At 42.1% G+C, this 23,657-nt stretch overlaps 1 protein-coding gene across 6 annotated transcripts in view; it reads right to left on the bottom strand.

The window, feature by feature from the left end:
* The window catches only part of LRRTM4 (leucine rich repeat transmembrane neuronal 4), a 755,436-nt gene that overhangs the window by 700,115 nt on the left and 31,664 nt on the right, over nucleotides 1–23,657 (bottom strand). For 3 of the 6 annotated variants that reach the window (XM_008168672.4, XM_065584460.1, XM_065584462.1), the window contains exon 3: nucleotides 19,120–19,209. The exons of the other annotated variants lie outside the window; for them this stretch is intronic. The gene's annotated coding sequence lies outside the window, so the exon portion shown is untranslated. The remainder of the gene's footprint in view (nucleotides 1–19,119; nucleotides 19,210–23,657) is intronic. 6 annotated transcript variants of the gene reach the window in all.

Here is a 23,657-nt window from a genome sequence, read left to right as displayed (position 1 = left end):
GAGCGTTATCGAGCATATCCATAGCCATCAGACACTCTGGATATAGTATAGACAAACTGTGGCCTAGTGGATAGAGTAGTGGACCACCATTCAGGAAACTTCTGCTCTATTCCTGGTTATCAGGAACAAGCTCCTTCAGCTGAGCCTGAAGATTAGCCACTTCATCCTCCAGACAAATTAATGGGGTCAGATGGGTTGTGGGAGGACCTCCTATTTGACTGAAGGGAGGAGCAGGACCGCTTTTTAAGCTCAGCAGCAACAACAGGTAACTGGCTACCCAATGCTCACGCCTGGAGCTGTAATCACTCCTGTGCCTGCCTTACTTCAACCTTATCCCTGTGTGCTCCAGCCCTGCTTTCCTGCTTGTTCCTGGCTCAGCTTGACTCTGGGTTCCTGACTCTGGTTCCAGTCAATAGGCATGACCGCCCCATGCCCCAGTCGTGACACCAGTTTTGCCACGGGCCTGCTGGACAATCTTGGGCAAATCCCTTCATCTCTCTGTGCCAGTTTCCCCATCTGCAAAATGGAGATAATGATGCTGACCTCCTTCGTAATGTGCTTTGAGATCTGCTGATGAAAGCAAGGTGGTGTTCTATTTTGGGTTACTAAGCCTGCTGGCAAGTTACTTTAAAGCAACCCCAACAATGAGAGAGATTTTAGGTCAAATCTTCAAGTGGAGTCAATTGCCATAACTGCACCGAATGGAGCTACGCAGATTTACACTAGATACGGAACATAGATTTTAAGGCCAGAAAAGACCATTGTGATCATCGAGTCTGACCTCCTGCATAACAGCCACAGAATCTCATCTAGTAATTCCTGCATTCAACCCAACAACTTGTGGTTCAACTACAGCAAACATATTTACCAAGACAGCCATTCAGGGCCTTTGAGTTTGGAAGAAGCAGATGAGCACTAAGTACAAGTTTTTGATTCACTTTGAGGACTTCAACGTTGTGCTCATTGTCTTTGGCAGACATGCTGTTGGGAAAACGTTCTCCTCCTCTGCTATAAATCTTCCATGTAGACTTTTAATTAGAGTAGCATGTTTGTTGGCTGAGATAAAGGCAACTGGATGTGCTTTACAGTCTGGGTTATAATCATTTGGATGCACTTACAATAAACATGATATTTGTATATGAGCCCTCTGCATAAATACAGGGGAAAACATTTTATTGCAATAAAAGTTTCATCATGTTCAATAACATGAGTAAAGTACTGTGTTTAGGGAATATCAACAAATTGGGTATTTGGTCTGTGCTTCCTACACATAGCAATGGATGAAGTAGGCATTATTTAAGCAGAAACATGTTGGTTTTCAACTGGCCATTTGCTGGATATAAAGTGACCAGGTAAAATGCTTTTTGTATTATGTAGACACGGGAAGAAATTAATTGAAGATAGGCATTTGCAATGGCTTAACCCTTAACTTTACCACACTTTAGCTGATCAGAAGGAAAGAATGGTCCATTTAAAATACAAGAGTAGAAGCCGTGTGCTATCCCCACTGCCCAGATGTAATATACATGACTTGCCTTTGTGCAGTTAATATGCCTCAGTTTCCCCACTGATAGAAAGGGGTAATTATCTGCCTCACAGAACTACTGTAAGGCTTACTTCATTGCTGTTTGCAGAGCATTTTGAGATTTCCCGATAGATCTTCTCACAACCAAACCTATAGCCACATGAGCCTGACAGTTTGGGAGCTAGACACATAAACTAGATCAGCTTTGTTAAAAATCAAGGCTGTATTTCCCTTGAACAAAATTAAGTCCCTGTGATACCAGAGATAAGAGGACAACAAGTAATATCGAAAGAACCCAAACATGTCACTCCTTTCCTGCAGTAAAAAGGGAATTCTAAGACTTCTAATCTTTACTTTTTAAACCTCTAGTCTACATAAACATGCACGTTTGAAAGTTGCTATGAAAGTGCCTCTTAAAGCTGTGCAAGTTATTTTTGGCTCCTGCTATTTACCATTTCATACAAGAAAATTAAAACAACAAAATAAAGATAATGCAAACACTCAATCAGTACCATCAATAGTGACACCATGACATTTGTTGCCATTGAATATTACAGAGGCAAAAATGTTAGTGTGTTTCTTTTTAACAGCATCTGCCAGATTAATTTAAATGGATGTACCATCTTCATCTTCTGATAGAGCATGCGTGCAGGAGTTAGCTGACATACTGTAGATTGAAAGATCCAGGCTTGCAAGATGGTCTATCCTAGAATGAAAATTCTCACTGGGACATTTCTTTTTAATATCGTCCCTTTTGCTAAACTCAGTTTGATTATCATGCATTATAAATTCTTCTAATTCAGGAACACTTTCCAAAGAGATCAGGGCCAGATTTTCCAAAGCCCTTAGCACCCAGCAGTTTCCACTGTCACCAATGCCAGATTTTCAAGAGCATTCAGCACTCCAAGTGCACCCAATGTGCTGAGCAATTGGGAAAATCTGACCCCGTTTGTTCAAAAAGCGCCCAATGCACATTGTTTATGCTAAACTTCACTTTCAGGTATTTCCACTCTTCCATAATACAAACCAGCAATTACAATATTCCAATATATTGCTTTACTCTCTTTACTCTGTAAAATGACTCCAATTCACAAACCTCTCAGTTTAAAGCATGAGGAACTTGCTGTGGTTTAAATCCAAACCCTTTCCATTAGCAAAGGAAAGCGCTTACAAAAAATGCTAGTGATGCTCTGTGGATGGTTCCGAAGGGCAGGATGTGCTGGTTGCTTAAAATCAAACTAGGTCTGAATAAAAGAAGCTATTTTCATAGGCCACCACCTGCACCACATTTAAATAAGTTACATTGCCCAGATAGATCTAAAAACACTGCTTGGCATTTCATTATTCTCCTGTGTATTGGTCCAGGATGAACAAATGTGTTTTGGAATTGGTGATTCATATGTAAATGTATGGTGACTTTCTTCATTACTGGCAGAGCGAGGGAAAGAAAAGCAGCTGTTGAGGAGACGGTACATGTTGCATTACTTATTCATGTGCAACTGGATGGAAAAAATAGAGATAGACCTTCCACAGCAAGGAATCAAGTGGATAAAAAAAATAAAGGCATAATATATAGTGTATGCCAAAGTCGGAGTTTAGCATTACTTAATTGTGTCATCGAGCCTCTAGGGGCATCTTCTGAGAGTTCGATATGGGTCTGAGGCGCAAAGTTGGGATTAGAGCCAGGCCAAACATTTTTCTGTCAAAATGATTTTACAACAAACAATTGGGTTTGACAGAGCTAATTTTTTTTTTAATGGGGGAGAGGGCCGACTGCTTTCCCTGGAAAACTCTGGGTATTTTTGATTTTAAAAAAAATCAAGCACCCAAATCTCAAAATGTATCAGTTGAAAACTATTTTTTTTTATATTCAGTTTATTGAAACTCAGTTTTCCACAGAAAATAGAGATTTAAATGATTTTTTTCATAACATTTTCAGCAGAAATGCCCCACCAGCAGCATTTTGTATTTATTTATTTATCAATTCTAGCTTGGCTCCTAACACTGAGAATGCTTGGAATCAGGATTTTGATTTGGCCCAGATACAGACTGTGAGCAAAATCTCTCCCCTATAGAAATCAATGGGAACATGCATCAACTTCATTAGACTCTGGATTTCTCCATTCATGTGAATTCCCAACAGCAGGGGCCTGATCATCATTTACTCTATGCCTTTTTAGACAGCCCTACCAGTGCAGGGGAGCCTTCAAATGGATGGAAAATATTGCTGGTCAACAACCCAAATCCAGCAATGCCCCTCTGCTATGTACATCGGCCAAACTGGACAATCCCTACTTAAAAGGATAAATGGACACAAGTCAGATATTAGGAATGGCAATATACAAAAACCTGTAGGAAAACACTTCAACCTCCCTGGACACACAATAGCAGATTTAAAGGCAGCCATCCTGCAGCAAAAAAGCTTCAGGACCAGACTCCAAAGAGAAACTGCTGAACTTCAGTTCATTTGCAAATTTGACACCATCAGCTCAGGAGTAAACAAAGACTGAATGGGTAGCCAACTACAAAAGCAGTTTCTCCTCCGTTGGTGTTCACACCTCAACTGCTAGAAGAGGGCCTCATCCTGCCTGATTGAACTAACCTCATTATCTCTAGACTGAGTCTTGTCTGCATATTTATAACTGCCTCTGGAAATTTCCACCACATGTGTCTGACGAAGTGGGTATTCACCCACGAAAGCATATGCTCCAATACGTCCGTTAGTCTATAAGATGCCACAGGACTCAGTCACCTTTTACAGATCCAGAGTAACATGGCTACCCTTCTGAGAATTAACAGACATTGATGAACATGATATGTTGGAGCAGAGTCAATATGGCTTTTGTACAGGGAAATCATAGAATCATAGAATATCAGGGTTGGAAGGGATCTCAGGAGGTCATCTAGTCCAACCCCCTGCTCAGAGCAAGACCAATCCTCAGACAGATCTTTACCCAGCTCCCTAAATGGCCCCCTCAAGGATTGAACTCACAACCCTGGGTTTAGCAGACCAATGCTCAAACCACTGAGCTATCCCTCCATACCTCAGCAATCTATTAGAATGCTTTGAGGGTGTCAAGAAACAGGTGGAAAGGGGTGATCCAGTTGATATAATGTATTTGGACTTTCAGAAAGCCTTTGACAAGGTCCCTCATAAGAACACAAGGAAGACAATACTGGGTCAGACCAAAGGTCCATCTAGCCCAGTATCCTGTCTTCTGACAGTGGCAGTGCCAGGTGCCCCAGAGGAAATGAAGAGAACAGGTAATCATCAAGTGATCCATCCCCTCCCGCCCATTCCCAGCTTCTGGCAAACAGTAACAGTACTTCACCAATGTAAGCAGTCATGGGATAAGAAGGAAGATCCTCTCATGGATCAGAAACTGGTTAAAAGATAGAAAGCAAAGGGTAGGAATAAACAGTGAGTTTTCACATTGGAGAGAGGTTAATAGCAGGGTCCCCAAGGTTTTGTACTGGGACCAGTGCTGTTCAACACATTAATAAATAATCCAGAAAAAGGGGTGAACATTGAGGTGGCAAAGTTTGCAGATGATAGAAAATTACTCAAGATAATTAAGTCCAAAGCAGACTGCAAACAATTACAAAGGGATCTCACAAAACTGGGGGACTGGGTAACAAAATGGCAAATATAATATTCAATGTTGATAAGTGCAAAGTAATGCACATTGGAAAACATTTTCCCAACTAAACACAACAAATGATGCAAGCCTAAATTAGCTGTTACCACTCAAGAAAGAGGTCTTGGAATCGTTGTGGACAGTTCTCTGAAAACAGCCACTCAATGTGCAGTAGCAGTCATAAAAAGTTAACACTGTTAATAATCATTAGGAAAGGCACAGATAATAGGACAGAAAAAGAGATGACTAAGGAGGGAATATGGCAGACGTCTATGAATCGTGTGGAGCAAGTGAATAGGGATGTGTTATTTACCCGTTCACATAACAAAAGAACCAGAGGTCAACCCAATGAAATTAATAGGCAGCAACAAACATAAAAACAAACATAAGGAGGTACTTCTTCACACAACGCACAGTGAACCTGTGGAACTCATTACCAGGGGATGCCGTAAAGGCCAAAAGTATAACTGGGTTCAAAAAAGGAATTAGGTAAGTTCATAGATGATAGGTCCATCAATGGCTATTAGCCAAGATTGTCAGCGACGCAACCTCATGCTCTGGTTGTCCCTAAACCTCTGACTGCAAGAAACTGGGACTGGACGACAGGGGACGGATCACTTGATAACTGCTGTGTTCTGTTCATTCCCTTTGAAGCATCTGGCACTGGCCACTGTTGAAAGACAGAATACTGGGCTAGATGGACTAGTATGGACATTCTTATGTTCTTATATCTCTACTGAGAGTCAGTGGTCATCGATCATTGTGAAATGTATGTACAGATAATAATAATTAAAAGTATCTATACTAAAAAATATGTTCTTAAGGTCTTGGAGTTAAGGCGGGTCACCAGATGACAACACCCCTCAGATGTTCCTTTCAGGCAGGAGGTAACAGATACTTATCTATCTGGCCACGTGCGTATGGTGTACTGCATGCTTCACAATGAATGTATGGCTATTTGCATGCTGAAGCAGAGGCTAAATAAGAGATTTCAAGATCTACAAGAAAGGAAATCTACATGATGAAACACACAACATGGGGGTGTCCTGTTCATGAACAAAGGAACTATTGTTATGGTATATCCTGGGGTGAAAGGAAACACATGGAATCCTTCACCTAGGAGGCAACTGGCAGTTTGCTATTCTCATGTCTGTTAAACAAGACATGAGAGTATTTTGTTAATTAGGTATATGTTCTAGAACTATGGTACAATTTTATTTTCTAGGTAATTGTTTCCCATATTCGACTTGATATTTCTTGAATCTCTATGCTTCGTTAAATAAACGTATACATTATTTCACTACAAACATATTTAAACTGTTGTGTGTAAAGTGAAGCAGTGATCTGAGATGGACTTGGTAAACTGGGCTGTACTGTTTCTTTGGAAGCAGCGAATCTGTGAATACTGAGTGTCCACTGGACCAGGGACTGGACACTCCAGGGAGATGCTTGGAAGGCTCAGGTGTGCCTATAGGTAACTTGTAGAGTAAGAGTGATGCCTAGAGAGGAGTGCTTGCATTGCCCATGGCCAGTGGAGCTTGGCCTACAGCCTGCACAGACAAGATTTCCTTCCACTGAGGGCAGGTGTTCGCAAGGTGTCTCATAACCCTGGGTACCCCGGGAAGCCACACAATGACCTACGGGTGAAAAGCTTCAGATCGCAGTAAGAGCCTTCTGCGTTGTTGAATATTAAATTGGATTGGTGTAGTATAGAAGATTATACCCACTCACTTGTGTAAAAGGGAGAGATGGCCGGGGCCACCCAGATGATTCAGGGGGTCTGGGGCAAAGTGAGGGAGCTGCGGCGCTTGTACTCACCTGGGCGGTCCCGGTCTTCGGAGGCATTTCTGCCGAAGACGCAGAGCGACTGAAGGGCCCCCCGCTGCCGAAATGCCACCAAAGACCCGAACTGCCACCGGGCCAGGGCTAAACAGCAGCAGTAATACTGGCCATCTCAACATACTCATTCCGGTGTGTAGTCCTTGTTTCCTTGAGCCATGCTGAACTAGTTCTATTCCAGAAGGGGGATGGTGATGAGAGAATGGCTACAGCTAATGTGACCCTGGACAGAAAACACAACAGATGTGGGAAGGACTGCTTGAAGGCACTGTCACCTGCCAACAGAAAGCAGAGCCAGAGGGTGATTAGCAGAGGTGGCATTTTGTGAGGAGCTGATTTTCCACCCTACAGTGCAAACAATTCTTCACAGAAATACACAGATTTTAATTTTCATTAGAGATGAAATGCAAGGTCTGGATCTAGGTTTATATCCACATCTGATTTCCCACCACACCTGGCAGGATTGGCTTGAGTCTAGAAGTGATAATTATTATTTGAATTATGCTAATCTGAGATTATCAGGACCTGATTGTATTAGGCACTGTGCAGACCACAGTCACAGTCCCTGACCAATATCACCTAGCTCTTTTTCATCAGTAGATTTCAAAGTACTTTACAAAGCAGGTCAGTATCTTTATCCGCATTTGACAGCTGGGGAAACTGAGGCACATAGAGAAGTGACTTGCCCAAGATGACCTAGCAGGCCAGTGGCAGGGCCAGGTCTCCTGAGTCCTAGGCTAGCACTCTTTCCATTAGGCTCCAATGAATTTCCAGAATAAACAGACAGGATAAATAAAAAAAAAAGATATAAGGAGAAACACAGGCAGAGAGATTTGAGGTAATATGTCCAAAGTTACACAGCTGTTCTGTGGCAGAACCAGGACTAGAACTGAGGTCTCTTGAGTCCCAATCCAGTGCCCTATCCAGCAGATGCAGCTTTGGATCACTTCAGTACAGATTCAGACTCCAAAACATTCCCTTCCAAGCCCAGGCATATTCAGTTGATCTGAAGTTCTATGCTGGACTGGCATTTAATTTCAGTCTTTCTAAAAGATCGAATTCTAGTACGAAACATTGCACAGCATGATGCTCAACGGAAGCCCATGAATATTCCTATCCTTGTTTCCATAATTTTCTCTCTCTGTTTCACCTCAGGCAAGGTAAATCACTTGGCTTTACAACCAACTCTGTTGAAGGCAAGTATTATTAAGAGCCGCTCAGTACTGTTTATCATTGGAATCTAACTCAATGTTTTTTGAACACACACATGAATGTTTGTTTATTAAAAGATACAAGTGTTACCGGTGTCCTACAAGCATCACAGTGACAAGCGCCCTCTCTGTACTTAAGGAATAAATACATGGGAGGCCAAGAGAGACTGGTGAGACTTACCTTTGTTGATAGGAAGCCATGGTGTACATGGTTCGAAATTAATGATGCGGTTTTAACATCACATAGAAAGGAGGACTTAAAAAACACAATAGTTTAAAGGCTCAAGAGTGGGCTGTCTACTTTGATGCTGCTGATGGGCATTATACTTAGACTGGGAGCTCTTTGAGGCAGGGACTCTCTTTTTGTTCTGTGTTTGTACAGCACCTAGCACCACTAGAAGTCCTAGGTGCTAGGACAATACAAATAAAATAAAAAAAAGTCCTGCCCTTCATGCAGTCATTTCAACCAGTGCCAAATAAGCATGCAGTACTGCTGATCTGGCATGGCAGCATTCTGCATTTGACCTGCAGTGGGATTTAGGATCCTTTGCGGGGGGGAGGGAGGGGTTTACAATACAAACACACACACAAAAAACCCACAACAGCAAGCCTCAGAGCCTGAGTGTACAGACTCATGCTACAGTGATAAAAATAGTAGGGTAGGTGTTCCTTCTCAGGCTCTGAGACCCACCCCACAGGCTAGGTTTCAGAGCCCGAGAGGGAGTGTCTACACTGCTATTTTTAGTGCCAATAGTGAAGGCCCCGTGAACCCAAGTCCATAATCCCAGGCCCAGACTCCTTGCTGTGGTTTTTTTTTTTTTTTTTCTTTTTTTTAAATATATATTTTTACATTGTAAACATACACAAAGTCTCTTAGGTGCTTTTGAAAATTTTACCCTTAGCTGTCTGCTACTGCAGCCAGGTAAAGATTACCTTCTATAGCTCAGCAACAAAGAATGGATATGTAACATGTAATTTACAGCCGTTTTTTGTAAATAAAAAAAAATACTGCAACACATTGGGGCAGATTTGCAATGGAATAGAAACGGATAATAGAAAATTATCATATTGTACATTTCTTTTAAGTGGCCTCAGTAATGTTTCATTGTTTTCCCTGTCCAGTTGCCCTGACCCCTCTATGTAAATAGGTTCTCATACATGCTTTTCCTGAAATGCATGAAAGTTGGCTGCAACAGTGTCAATTACCTTTGCTCACAGGATTGATTCTGTCTGATCCTTTTTTGATGAGCTTGTAATGTATTAATGAAACCATTTCAACTCCATTAAAAAGAGCAAGTTACTCATAAAATAAAAGCACTTTTTTTTTTCCGCTGGTGAAATAAAGAAAAAAAAAATCACTCAGATACACTTTAGTATCTAAAAATTAGCATAACTCTCCTATTATTCCAGAGACTACCTGATTAAATTAGCCTCTGTAGTTTTAAACAGCATGTGATATGAATCCTAAAAGAAAAAGAGAGCTGAAAACTCCAATGGAAAGAATAAAATGGTAGAGGGGGGTGAGGGTGGGGAAATGTAATGTTGACCTTAACAACAAAACACCCTGTAATCTCGTAATGCGAGAACACCTGTCAATCCACACAGCAGGAGGGGCCAAGTTATCAATCTGCGCTCTGACCCTTTGAGACTGCATTACAAGGGAGTCTGATTTCTTAGCGAAACACCCCAGCATCCTGACAATCTGTAGGCAGGCTAAAATATGCCAGTTTGTTTTCTCCCACTGTTGCCTTGTTACTGGTACCAGCTGATTTAGAAGGTCAGCCACTCTAGTCCTGCATCTAATGGGCAGATGAAACACAGGGGAGGCGTAATTGACTTTTTAAATTGCAATACTTGTGAGGAAGTGAAGGCAACATAGTGGGGAATAAATCATTTTTTTAGGGTGGGTAGAACTATTAATTTCAATAGGACCTTTCCCCAGCTAACGTTAAAAAATTGAGAGGATAAAACAATAAAGATATACAGGGACCCCAAGAATGATGCATTAAGGATTTATATTAATGTTTTTCAACCTTTTCAGATTGGTGACCCCTTATCCAAAAGGAAATATGTTCATGGCCTCTGGTTAGAAGAGTAAATAATATAATATAATATAACCATGATAAGCCTACAGAGCATGCATGTATGTGCAGGTGTGTGTTTCAAGGGGCTGACAGAATACTTGACCACAAAGGATAAAGCTGTACAAAGAATGGAGGGAACGAGATTTTCTTTGCTTTAGAGTGTAACAACATTTTCACAACCCCACTCATTGCCTTTCATGACCTCTGGCAGGGATCAAGCCCCAGCAAACCCCGCCTGGTGACGTGTCTCCGCGCACGTGCCCGCCAGTGGCCATGCTGCCTGTGCCTCGCGCGCTGTGTGGCTGGGAGCCGCTGCCCTGCAGGTACGGGCGCGCGGCCCGGACCCCACAGCTGTCCCGGGCTGTAACGCCCAGGCGGGGCAGACCTGGGCCGAGCCCCCAGGCCATGTCTGAGCCGTGCTCCGCTCACCCCACTTTGGGGCGGGGGGAGGGATAGCTCAGTGGTTTGAGCATTGGCCCGCTAAACCCAGGGTTGTGAGTTCAATCCTTGAGGGGGCCATTTAGGGATCTGGGGAAAAATCAATACTTGGTCCTGCTAGTGAAGGCAGGGGGCTGGACTCAATGACCTTTCAAGGTCTCTTCCAGTTCTAGGAGATGGGATATCTCCATTAATTTAATTTTATTTAAGCAACTGAGAGGCACTGATTTATATGGTCCCTACTGTTAGCATTTGAGAGTGGGGAGGGAAGGGGGCAGAATGTTTCATTGGCCCAATACGCAAAAAACACAGCAGCAAATCATCTATAATTGGTGGCTTTATAGACCACAATCAATTGTCTTGTCTTTGTACACTGAAATACCCCCACACACAATTCAACATGTTCTCTATGGGAGGTTATTTTGATGGGAGACTGTAATTGGAACTGCAGCCAACCATTTGGGATTTGAAAAGTTGAAAACATCCTCCTCCTGGGATGCTTCACTTTGAAGCTTTTTGGCTCTAAGTCAGGTCTAAGCTAGCTTCCTTGAGTTTTAACCTCAAAAACTTTAAAGTGAGGACTACTAACTTCAGCTCTGGCTGTGACCTCCAACGCACAGGTTAAGTTCTCCAATGGCTTCAACGGAGAAGTGCAGGAGTTGATTCAAGGGTGTGTATGTCTCTGACATTTACAAAAATAAAACTACAAAGAGATTCTCTAGGGATGTCTAGGAAGGCTCAGGAAGAGGCAAAGGGATATGACAGAACAGCATAGGACTCACTAAGTCGGTAGAAGAGGCTATTTCATTACCTCAGGAACCTTGAGAAAATTCTTAGAACTATCACTAGTTAGGTGAAGGAGGGTACACGTGTGGTTGGTACGTTATTCAATAGCTATAATGTGGAGGCACTTGGAGACATGAAATAGGGTCATTGTACAAACCCAGAGATCGACATGGCCTCTTGCCCCAAAAACTTAAGTTAGGGGATTCGAATGGAAGAGTAGATGTTAGTTACAAATGTAAGGCCCAAGTCTTAATCTCATGTGCCAGGAGACAACATGGCCCCGGAGACCCGGATTCCATTTCCAACTCCACCACTGACCTACTGTGTGACCTTCAGCATTCTCACTTCAGCTCCGGGAGTCTCTCCTTCCCCTTTTCCGCTTTGTCTGTCTTGTCTATTTAGACTAAAAGCCCCTCGAGGCAGGGACTGGTTCTTTTTGTGCTGGCACCCATCCACATGCAGAATAGTTTCAGTGGAGATAGCATCCTGCAGATTTACTCTTTTGTAGCTCAGAGCAGAATCAGAGCCTCATTATCTAACAGCAATACATCACTTGATTGCTGAAGTGGCTGTGGGGGTTCTCACAATAGAGGCTGCATGACTAGTTAGTAAATGTTGTTTCTTTGGGCTAGTGAAATATAAATACTGTTGCTGGATTGACTACTTCATTGATTTAGCCTTCCCTTTGCTGTCAGACAGGCAACAGAACATTAAACTATAATTCAGCCACTTGAGCCTATTTTCTGTATGGCATTATTGATTGCATATGTAATTGGGTAGATTTAAGGTGGATGAGGAGTGAATTCAGAAAGATTATTTTCCTCCCACACTAGTGTGCACTACCTTTTTAGACCTCTGTAGATAGACAGACAGATACAAACACACACACTAACCCCTTTTCTGCAGCAATCACATAAGGGAGCTATAAAATTATTTTGCATGCGGGAGATTGTATTCTACCAGAGGTGAAAGAACACTGCTCCATACATTTGGGGATGTTTTACAGTAATGTGTTAAATCAGGGGGTGGGCTAAAATAGAGGGGCACTGAACTGAGACTCCGAAGACTTTAGTTCTATTCCCAGCTCTGCCACAGGCCTGCTGGGAGACCTTGAAAGTTTCTTTCTGTGCCTCAGTTTTCTCATCTGTAAAATGTTGAAATGATACTGACCTTTTTTGCAAAGCACTTGGGAATCATTGATGAAAAGTTCAATACAAGAGTTAGGTATTATCATCATCCAGGATCAGTATTGCACTATATAGCATTCTTCTTCAGGATAAGGAATACACAGTAATAATACTCCTAGGCATATCACACCTGTTTCTGGGAAATCTCTGAGGGACCAGTCTCTTTCTTATACTTTGGCAATATATGTATAGCTTGTCTTTCCAATAATTCTTATTTGTGCGCATGAGAGAAAGAGGAATTGAAGCTTATAGCAGAAAGCAATTGTCAACCAGAAAGCTAAAATACACCAATCCACGCACCATATAGGAAGGGAAAATATTCTTATTTGTCAATGCATTTTGTGTTTCTTAAAAACAAGTATACACGAAAAATTGTGTTTTAATGAGAATTAACTCCATAGCAAAAAAATGAATGAGGTAAAAAAAATAGAATATAGTAAAACAGTAAATAAATTCACCATATGACAAATCATCTGGTGTCCATGGTAATTGGGGAAGAAAATTATACTGTATACAGTCTGCCATTGTCTAACTGCAGAAGACGAAGATGGCATCCTCGCTCCTTTTTCTAAGTTTGATCTTAAATCTGATTCAAAACTCATATCAGTGTAGATCTGGAGTACCTGCACTGATTTTAGCCCACTACACTGCAGCTATTAACCTTCTAAACTACACACTATGTGATTAGATACCAGGAAGCTTGAATACTTAAGTCATTTAGTCTGAGAATTATACCGGGAATCTTGCGAGAACAGGTTGTGTGTGTGAGGGCTGCAGAATTGCCCGAGGTTAGATAAATAACTCGGAAATATTGGCGCGACTGGCTTCTGTACTGGCATTTTTGCTTCTAGTCAGCACAGTGAAAGGCATATGAAAGCTGAAGGACTGACTCTCAGGTACTTGGCATCTGCTGGTCCATTAATTTCAAAGATAAAGGGTGCTCAGCACCACTAAAAAAAAAATCACTGATTTTTTTCTTAAACTAAAATGCCAATTCTGGTTTGAATTATAAGAGAAGGTTATGGCCACCAAATCCCACATGTGTGCTGATTAGAGACTGCCCACTTTGTCCCTCTTAGGACGTTTAGCCTTTGCCTGCAATGTTTGAGGTTGCTGATAGGATACGGGAAGAAGTTTGCAATCACGTTCTTTGCTACAACCAGGCTAGAGGAGTATTAAAATGTAGGTAAGCATCTTCTTCAAGAGACTGTAAATGGAAGCAACCATCTAGAGAAAGTTTTAAGGCTCAGGCTCAAAAAATCTACTGTATGCCTTTTTATCAAATTAATTTTTAAATTAAAATAAAGACCAACTTACTCTTTTTTTGGTAATGCTGGTTAACAATTTCTTCTGAGATAATTGTTTGGGGACTGGGAGATAAAAGGATGCCATGTTATGTTGGGACTGGTAGTGAGCCAAAGAAACTTGTCTGATCTCAAATAAAGATCAAATTCAAACAATTTATACTCCATTCACTCATTAATTGTGATGGTTTATGTATAGTCAACAGTGTTTTTCAAGTTTTCCTGACACACACCTGTTCTTAAACCTCGGCAGTCAGTCTCTGGTGTTAAAAGCTTTCAGATTCCATCAATATGAAAGGTGCATACAATATATTTAAATTCACCTGATTGAATAATTAAGCATAGTTTATAGTCTCTAAGAGCTTGTCTACCCACAGAAGTTGGCCTGGCTTAATTTAAATCAGTTGAGATAAAGTGGTACAATTTGTATGTAGACTCTCTAAGCTAGTTTTAAACTAATATATTATAGTTAAGCTTCTTACTGTAAATTTACCAATGAAAGCTAAAGTGATATAAACCACGTTTAAACTCATGTGAATGTCCATGCACAAAGTTGCACTGGTTTAATTGAAGTGCTTCAACCGCTTGCCACATTCACATAAAGGTCTAGATACTCCAATTTGTCCTGCTTTTCCCACATCCCTTTGTTGAGATACACTTATTGAAATAAAATAAGCACAGATGCACATTCCATAAAGCATGTTGCCTTTGGCTTGCCACTTTCGCCCGACCCCGTCTCAAGATTCAGAAGGCATTAGGGAAACTAATTCATGAATATACTTTCCCATTCAGAAATCTATCAGATTTAGAGGGAACTAGACTTGGTATAGTGACAACTGCCCGAGCCTTGCAATATTCCAGTGCCAAGGTGCCGAGCACCAGCTCTATACAACAGTATTACATTCAGGTTACAGGGAACAGAACAATAAAAAGCTTCATCGTACCATACAAAGGTCACCATCTCTTCTAGAGGCTTCAGCCAGAGTCAGCTCTTTCTAGCTATTCATGCCACACTCATCATCATCTTACTATGCCCACAGCAAACACAAGCTTCTTCAAGTCACACACTCTCCCCACCAGGTGACTTTCATTGTGACTTAATCCCCAAAACCTAGAACATTGCCAGACTGATTTAAATGTTGCCTATTCACAACGTCTATCAAAATGCTGCAAGGAATGTCAAATTTCTGTTCCACCATTTGATGGCAATGAAAGAACATAAGAAAAGATCCTTAGATGGCATCAATCAGTATAGCTTTGTTGAACTCAATTGTAGAGCTGATCAGAGAACAGATTTTCCATCCCATGAAAAATGGAGATTTTCTAAGTCACCCTGAATTGAGATGAAAAGCCAAACTTCTGATTCTTTTTTCATAAATTAAACTCAAAAAACCCCAAAAAGATAAGTTTGAGGTAAATCCAAAAATTTCATTTTGATTTTGACTCCAACTTTTTTTAGATAAATGTTGAAGTGAAATTGTTTTGAATAAAATCAAAATTATTCTTTCTGGAAATGTCAAAATGGGATGTTTTGACGTTAACAAATTCCAGTCTTTTTTAAGACTAACATTTCATTGAAATTGTAACAATGTGGCAAACTAATTCGGTTTCACCGAAATAGCATTTTCCAACGGAAAACTGTTTTGATTAAAATTTTCCAACCAGCTTTACTCAACAGTGCTAAGCTGATTGACATCAGCTGAGGATCTGGCCTATAGCATTTCAACTGTTCAAGCAGTTATTCACTGTACAAATTCACAGCAAGGTTTTGAATTATTAACTTAAGTAGCCTTTTAGTTTCTAACTTCCACATGATTACTCATTTTCCTGATAATGAAACATGCAATCTAGGTCATCTAAAAAGTGCTGAGAATCATAGATGTGCAAACTGGGACTGGGGCAAGTTGATTCACTTTGCTAAAAATAGTAGCAGATTGGGTCAAGTTTTAAAATAACCTATGTGACTTTGTGGTTTAGAGCAACTAAATTTTCAAAGCTAAAAAAGGAATTCAAGATAATGGGAACTGATGGTTTTGAATAGCTCAGCACTCTTGACCGAGGAGTCCAATTGGCTGAGAAACATTAATTAACTGAGCCTTTCATCACCCGTACTGGATAGTGTAGTGATTCCAAGGCAAAAGATTTCATGTCATCACCAGGAATAAAACTGGAACCTCCTCTTCCAAACAGGCAGGCAGATGCTATGTCAAATAAATGTCAGGTGGGTGCCAGATCTCATTTGGCTGCCATAACAATATGATTTTTTGGCTTCTGTGGGCCATTCATTAGAGCTGATAGCACACACACTTAACTATGGCTGACCTATCATAGGGTAGAAACCAAGGGTACATATACTCCCTCAACAGAACATTACAGTAGATAAAAATGGTCATACCCAGTTTATAGACAAATGAAGTGAGTCACCACAAGATTAAGGGATTTGTCTAAATCCACACAACTACCCGCTGCCAGAAGGCAGCCCCCAGATTCCAGTCTTGGCTCCAGTCCTACAACAGGACCTATATGTGCAGGCCCTTAAACTATCACAGAGACCCACCAACTTCAGTGGAAGCCTTTGCTGATGTAAAAGCCCGCCTGCATTCTATTGCAAAATCAGGGCCCATTTAACCATTAGAGCATACTGCCTGACAATACTAAGTCAGTAACCTCTTCTATGACTGTGTAATATAGGTCAGGATTTTAGGAGACACCAAACAAAGTCTGGGGGCTAGAGAGGCACAAGGTGTGCCATTGTCCAGCAAATTTAATTTAAATTATTCACTACATGAAAAGTTCAATCTCTTCTATATCATGAAGACTACTTTACAAAAGATTAAAAACAACCCATTTTTATATGGTCCTTAGTAAGAAAAGCATGAAACATCAGAATTGTGAATGCTGGCACAGAGCACCATAGTGGGTTGTTCTATATTGATACCTGGCAGGAAGGCTTGTCACACCCTCTGCTGCTACTGGCATAGCTCTTCGTAGCAGCTCTCTCACAAGCAGTTGTGTGAGTGATGTACAGTTTTGCAGGAGATGAAAAGGAGGTTGCCTGTAGAGGAGGAGGGAAATGTCCTAGAATGGTCCTAACGTATAATTAAAATGCTACTATTCCCAGGTGATGGAGTATCACGGGTCAGCATACAGATCTGGTGCTCTAAAATTTATTGCACCGTGCTTCTGAATATAAGGAATATAAGGAGACCGAATACAAAACCATGAGATCAGATCTGGTGAATGCAAACAATGCAGTGCCGATCAATTCCGACAATTAAACAGGTGCTGGTGCTAAGGCCAAGGTTTTCCAAAGATTCATAGATTCTAGGACTGGAAGGGACCTCGAGAGGTCATCGAGTCCAGTCCCCTGCCCGCATGGCAGGACCAAATACTGTCTAGACCATCCCTGATAGACATTTATCTAACCTACTCTTAAATATCTCCAGAGATGGAGATTCCACAACCTCCCTAGGCAATTTATTCCAGTGTTTAACCACCCTGACAGTTAGGAACTTTTTCCTAATGTCCAACCTAGACCTCCCTTGCTGCAGTTTAAGCCCATTGATTCTTGTTCTATCCTTAGAGGCTAAGGTGAACAAGTTTTCTCCCTCCTCCTTATGACACCCTTTTAGATACCTGAAAACTGCTATCGTCCCCTCTCAGGCATCTCTTTTCCAAACTAAACAAACCCAATTCTTTCAGCCTTCCTTCATAGGTCATGTTCTCAAGACCTTTAATCATTCTTGTTGCTCTTCTCTGGATCCTTTCCAATTTCTCCACATCTTTCTTGAAATGCGGTGCCCAGAACTGGACACAATACTCCAGCTGAGGCCTAACCAGAGCAGAGTAGAGCGGAAGAATGACTTCTCGTGTCTTGCTCACAAGAACAACACCTGTTAATACATCCCAGAATCATGTTTGCTTTTTTTGCAACAGCATCACACTGTTGACTCATATTTAGCTTGTGGTCCACTATAACCCCTAGATCCCTTTCTGCCGTACTCCTTCCTAGACAGTCTCTTCCTATTCTGTATGTGTGAACCTGATTTTTTTTCCCCTAAGTGGAGCACTTTGCATTTGTCTTTGTTAAACTTCATCCTGTTTAACTCAGACCATTTCTCCAATTTGTCCAGATCATTTTGAATTATGTCCTCCAAAGCAGTTGCAATCCACTAGTGATTTGGATGATGAGCTTGAAATGCCTTAAATGGTCAGAGTGCAGGCTCGGCGCTTTCTGACAATTAGACCTCGTTAAGGGTGTTGACAGATAGACAGACATCCAACGTAACTACACATTTCTGAAAACCTTGGCCTTTAATTGTTTTGAAATGAGTGCATTCATGGGCAGGAGGCTACTATCCTTCAAAGATCTCTGTAGTAAAGTGACCACATTTATTTGAAAATTCAAGTATCCACTATTGCATCATCCTGCATTGTAATTTGTAAATGCCTATTCTGCAAAGGCCCCAAATTTGAAAGCTTCATGAACAGACATTATGACAACATGAATCACAGTAGCAAACACCATATATCAAAAGCTATAGAACGGAACTGCAGAGATAATGGAATGCATCTCTGCAGCAGCTATTGATTTACTGAGTGAAGCATAAGGAGGAGAGAGAGACAACACTGATATTTGCTACATGTTAAGTGAAGAGAGACTATGGAAAGGAGGATGTTTATGTAGTTAAGGTACTGGGACTCAGGTCAGATACAAGTTAATTGGCCCTTCCGGGAATGGACAACTACCTTGTATTTAATAAAACCTGATATTTTGATTGAGTGACTAAATAGTATATTATTGGAGAGATTTTCAGAGAACAGTAAGGTGCCCAGCCCTCACTTGAGGCCCATGGGAGTAAAGGCACCTACCTCCCATTTCTGCCTTTGAAAATCTTCCCCTATATAGTGCCTTGTGGCACCGAGATCAAAACCCTTTTTTGCTACATGCCATACTACACATAAGAACCTATCTCTATACTGAAGAGCTTACAATGTAAATAGACAACGAATGGGAGGGGAAACAGAGCCAGGCACAGATGTCGCATATCCTGATATCCTATCCATAAAGCCAAACTGCCTCTCATACTGCCTGAGGTACAGTAACCTTAGAAGAGGCTCGGATACAAATCCTAAGAAATCGGAGATCGGTCCGTAGAAAGAACCCTCAGTGAAGGAAGAGATGCTTCGTGAAAATCTGTTAAAAAACACAATAAATAAATCCCATTTATATTGCTTCACAAAATATTCTCTTCTGAATGGTTAACTTTCTCCTATAATGGCTGATAACAGTGGTGAAATGCTCAGTGAATTTGTAAACCAGGTGCCTATAATGTGGCATAAAATGTTCATTATGCAAATCTGATTGCTCAAATCTTCATATGAAACTCATTTATTTATACTAGGACTGAAGACACTCAATTCTTTGCCTTTCCTATGAGAACACACTGCCACATTTCTCTAGATAATTGTTTACATGCCAGAGAAAAACCTTTCAGAATCCGGGGGTGGGGGGGAAGTGAGGAAACAACTCCCCCCCACCACACACCCTCAAAATAAAAAAACAGCTCTGGCAGTAGGGGGAGAAAAAGTTATTTCAAGAATGGATTTGAACTTTTGGCTCCTTGAGCTAAGTGGGGGGTGGATTGAGCAGATAAGAAAGACATCAAAGTTCGGTCTTTGAAACGGGGTCTGAGTGACACATTCAGAGAGCATTTTTTTAAAAAATAGCATTGATGTTGTTCACCAAAGTAACCCAGTTGTTCTTCCCAAATAGAGGTTAGATTCTGAATACTTGTGGGTTATAAGAAAGAAAAAGGAGCAGGGTAGTGGAGCTGTATGAATAGAAAATATCTGCCAGGAGAAAAATAAAAAAGGTAGAAATTGAACTTCACAAGGGCATTGTAGTCTTTAAGAACATCTTAAATTCACTCTTTTGAGCTAAACTAGGGAATGGGACAATGGATACAACTGGGGAGGGAATGCGGACAAAGAACTGAGAAGCAGAAATCTCAGAGCTAGATTCCAGTATTGTCAACTAGAGCTGGACAAATACCTGATCTTTCAGTTCACTGACAGCTCTGGGAAATCAGGGGGAAACAAAACAAAAACTAAAACCACCTTGGTTTGCAGCCAATCCAACCCAACCCAACAATTCAGAAAAAAAAATTAGTCGTGTCCCTTTAAATTATTTGGGACCCTTCTCTCTAGTGGGCCTCCCTGTCTTCTGTCTCAGAAGCCACTTGATCCTAACAGAGCAACAGCATATATATATGTAGCGAGGTCTTGTATGCATAAGTTAATAAACACAGTTAGTTGTAACCCAGCTGTCCTCATTTCATTCTTGATGTTATGCAGAGAGCAAAAAAACTGCAACACCCTTCTGCATAAAACAGGGCCGGCTCTAGGCACCAGCACTCCAAGCATGTGCTTGGGGTGGCACTTTCCAAGGGGTGGCACTCCGGCTCCCTTTTTTTTTTCCCCCCCTTGGTGAGCAAAAAGCCAGGAGCCGGCCCTGAGCGGAGGTGAGCTGCGGCGGTGGGGGGCGCAGGGAGGGCCGCAGGAAGTAACCCGGGGGGGGGAGGGCGTGCAGTGGAACCGTTCCCCCCCAGCTCATCTCCGCTCCACTGCCGCATGCTCCCCCAAGCGCGCCGCCGCTCCGCTTCTCACCCCTCCCTCCCAGGCTTGCCGCACGAATCAGCTGTTTTGCGGCAAGCCTGGGAGGGAGGGGGGGAGAGTGGAGCGGCGGCAGTGTGCTCAGGGGAACAGGCAGAGCGGAGGTGAGCTGCGGCAGTGGGGGGCGCGGGGAGGGCCGCAGGAAGTAACCCGGGGGGGCAGGGGAACCACTCCCCTCCCCCAGCTCACCTCCGCTTCCTCCCCCAAGCGCGCCGCCGCTCCGCTTCTCCCCCCTCCCTCCCCCCCTCCCTCCCAGACAAGCCTGGGAGGGAGGGGTAGGAGGGGAAATGCGGCGCACCCGGGAGAGGAGGCGGGCCCAGGGATTTGGGGAAGGGGTTGGAATGGGGCAGGGAAGGGGCGGAGTTGGGGCGGGGAAGGGGGGGTGCGGGACAATTTTTTTGCTTGGGACCGCAAAAAACTTGGAGCCGGCCCTGGCGTAAAAGGACCTTAATGTGATTGTGATAGATACAGGTCTGGCTCATCTTACGCTGGGGTTACGTTCCGCGGTCAGCACGTAAAGCGAAAACCGCGTATAGTCAAAATTACATTGAGTGTAATGGCAGGTGGAATCACCCACACTACAGGAACAGTATTTAAATTGTTATTTTTCTCTCTTTTTTTTTTTGGCGACCGCGTAAAGCTGAATTCGCGCATGTTAAATGCGCGTAAGATGCGACAGACCTGTACTGCAATCCCATGCAATATCTTTGGGGACCACTGTATTAAATTTATGAATTATATTGCTTTGGGGGAGGTATACCACAGCTCCTCCCGGAACTAGAAACAGTGTGTTTGTATGTGGGGGTAATTAATGCTAGTATCTGAAACAGTAAATAACTCCAGAGAGGTACAACCTCCTGGGGTAGCCGCCGTATACTGATTCAAACTGCATTTTCCAGCGACCAAATAGACAAATAAAGGGCTTTTGTTATACAAAGGAGAGTTTAAATTAACAGGCCTTCGTTCTGATCCAGCAAATGGACATGAACTTTTGTCCAAGGGGGGCCCTATCCTGCCCAAGGGTTGGAAGGACTTGGGCTTACTAGAGCTCCTAAAACTGATGTGTGTTTCCTGGCATATGTAGTGTGCATGGAAATCTCTTTTTTTAAATCTGTTTTTCTTGTAATGCTTTTATCTTAAGAATAAATATACTGCTAAGACAGCTGTGTGGTCACTTCTAGTTGTTGGCATTACATGATCCATAGCCTCGTAGAGAAAGAAACTCATAGGCACTGGCCAGTAAACTGGCTTGTCGGACATATCACAGAGTATGGTAGGGGGCTGTGCAGTGTCAGAAAGCAGTGGGACAAGGGCCCCTACCCAGAGACGAGTGATAGCAGAGCTCCTGAGACCTGACTGACCACTCAGAGTGGACCATGGAGGGGGAGTAAAAGTAAAGTTAGCCTTGAAACCGTGACCGTGAAAGTAACGGATACCTACTTTAAGGCCCCTTTGCACTGCCAGAGTGGTGTACAGAGGCTTTAGTGTAATGAAAATCAAATCCCTTAAGTGTGAAAAATACTATGTCGGGTAAGTGGATAAACTTGCTTGTAATACCTGCTGGTGCACAATAATGGCAACAGCACCATATAATCTGTATGTCTCTAGCCATAACAAAAGTGCATATCCAAGTGGCACTGCTGCTTAAAAACAGTGATTAGGAAAGCGAGAGCGTATGTGTCACTGGGACTCATTGTTCTCTGAAGTGCGGTTATCAGAAATGGCTGTAGCATATTTACTGTATTTTCTTGTTCATCCTGACCTTTTGTATTTTCAGTTGGCAGGGCACCCAGAGATGACACTGATGTATTAGGAACTACAAACAGAGCCGTTGCTTCATCCAAAAAATGCACACTGTTATAATTAGTCACTCCCAATGATGTTTAGATAAGGAGGTGCCATTGCAAATAACTGATGTAAAGAGCTGCCAAAAGGAGCCATTTGCAGCGCACAAGTTTTATTGGGCGTACAAAACCCAGGAACTGCCATCGGTGACAAAGACATGTTTTTCCCTCAAATGAAGCATTTTGCAGAAAGGTATTTGTGGTGATGAAAATTTTGCAGGGAAACTTTCTCAGGTGCAGGATGAGACTTTCGAGTGTAGTGAGCATGTGTGCACGTATGGCGGATGGGAGGAAGCTGGTGTTCGGGCATTCACATGGGATGTGGGAAACCCAAGTTTAAGTGTGGCAGAGGGTGTGTCTCTCTTTTTCTTAAGGTTTCATGATAAAAAAAAAAAAAAAAAAAAAAGGAAAATTCTTGTTTCTGCATCAGAATTAAAAATTCCAGAACCCTTAAAATGTTCACAAGGCAGCGGTGCTATTTTCTCTGCAAGCCTACCAAGAACTATACTATATATTAAATGCCATCTTCTGGCATTTAGCCTATTTACACACACAAAGATATCAAACACTTGTGTAACAGCCATCTCCTTAGCAATAAGAAAGGAAAGACAACAGGCACCTACCAGCAAGAAGAGAAAGACACAGCAGCCAGTTGCAAAATGGATTCAGCGATAACTGCTTGGTTCTGTCAGATTAAAGGGGCACCCAGCTGCTGGGAAAAAGTCCCTTTAACAGGACAAACTCCAAAGTGGAGGAAGTTAAGGACCAGTAAGTCCCCCCTCTTGGACACAGTGCCCATCATAGGCAGCCTAATGCAACTGGAAAACTTCACTCTGTCAGGAAAGTATATTAGCCATTCTAGTCAAACAAAATGACACAACCAGTTTGGTTTCCTTCTTTGCTTTTAGTGAAACAATGTCTTTGCCTATTTGCAAAGATCCCATTATCACGAAACAAAACATCAGGAGTAATACAAAGGGACAGAGGTCCGTAGCAAGAGATTACAAAGATGCCTCTTAAATCCTAATGTTTTATTGATCTATTTGAGGTTCTCCAAGTTTGTTTGTTTGGTATGATAAATCCTTTCAAATCTGTCCCCTTTTTGTGTTCTCCACAGCTACTTTAT

Source organism: Chrysemys picta, chromosome 2 (assembly GCF_011386835.1).
Source record: "Chrysemys picta bellii isolate R12L10 chromosome 2, ASM1138683v2, whole genome shotgun sequence".
Lineage (NCBI taxonomy): Eukaryota > Metazoa > Chordata > Testudines > Emydidae > Chrysemys > Chrysemys picta.
This window is presented reverse-complemented; position numbering and strand designations above follow the sequence as displayed.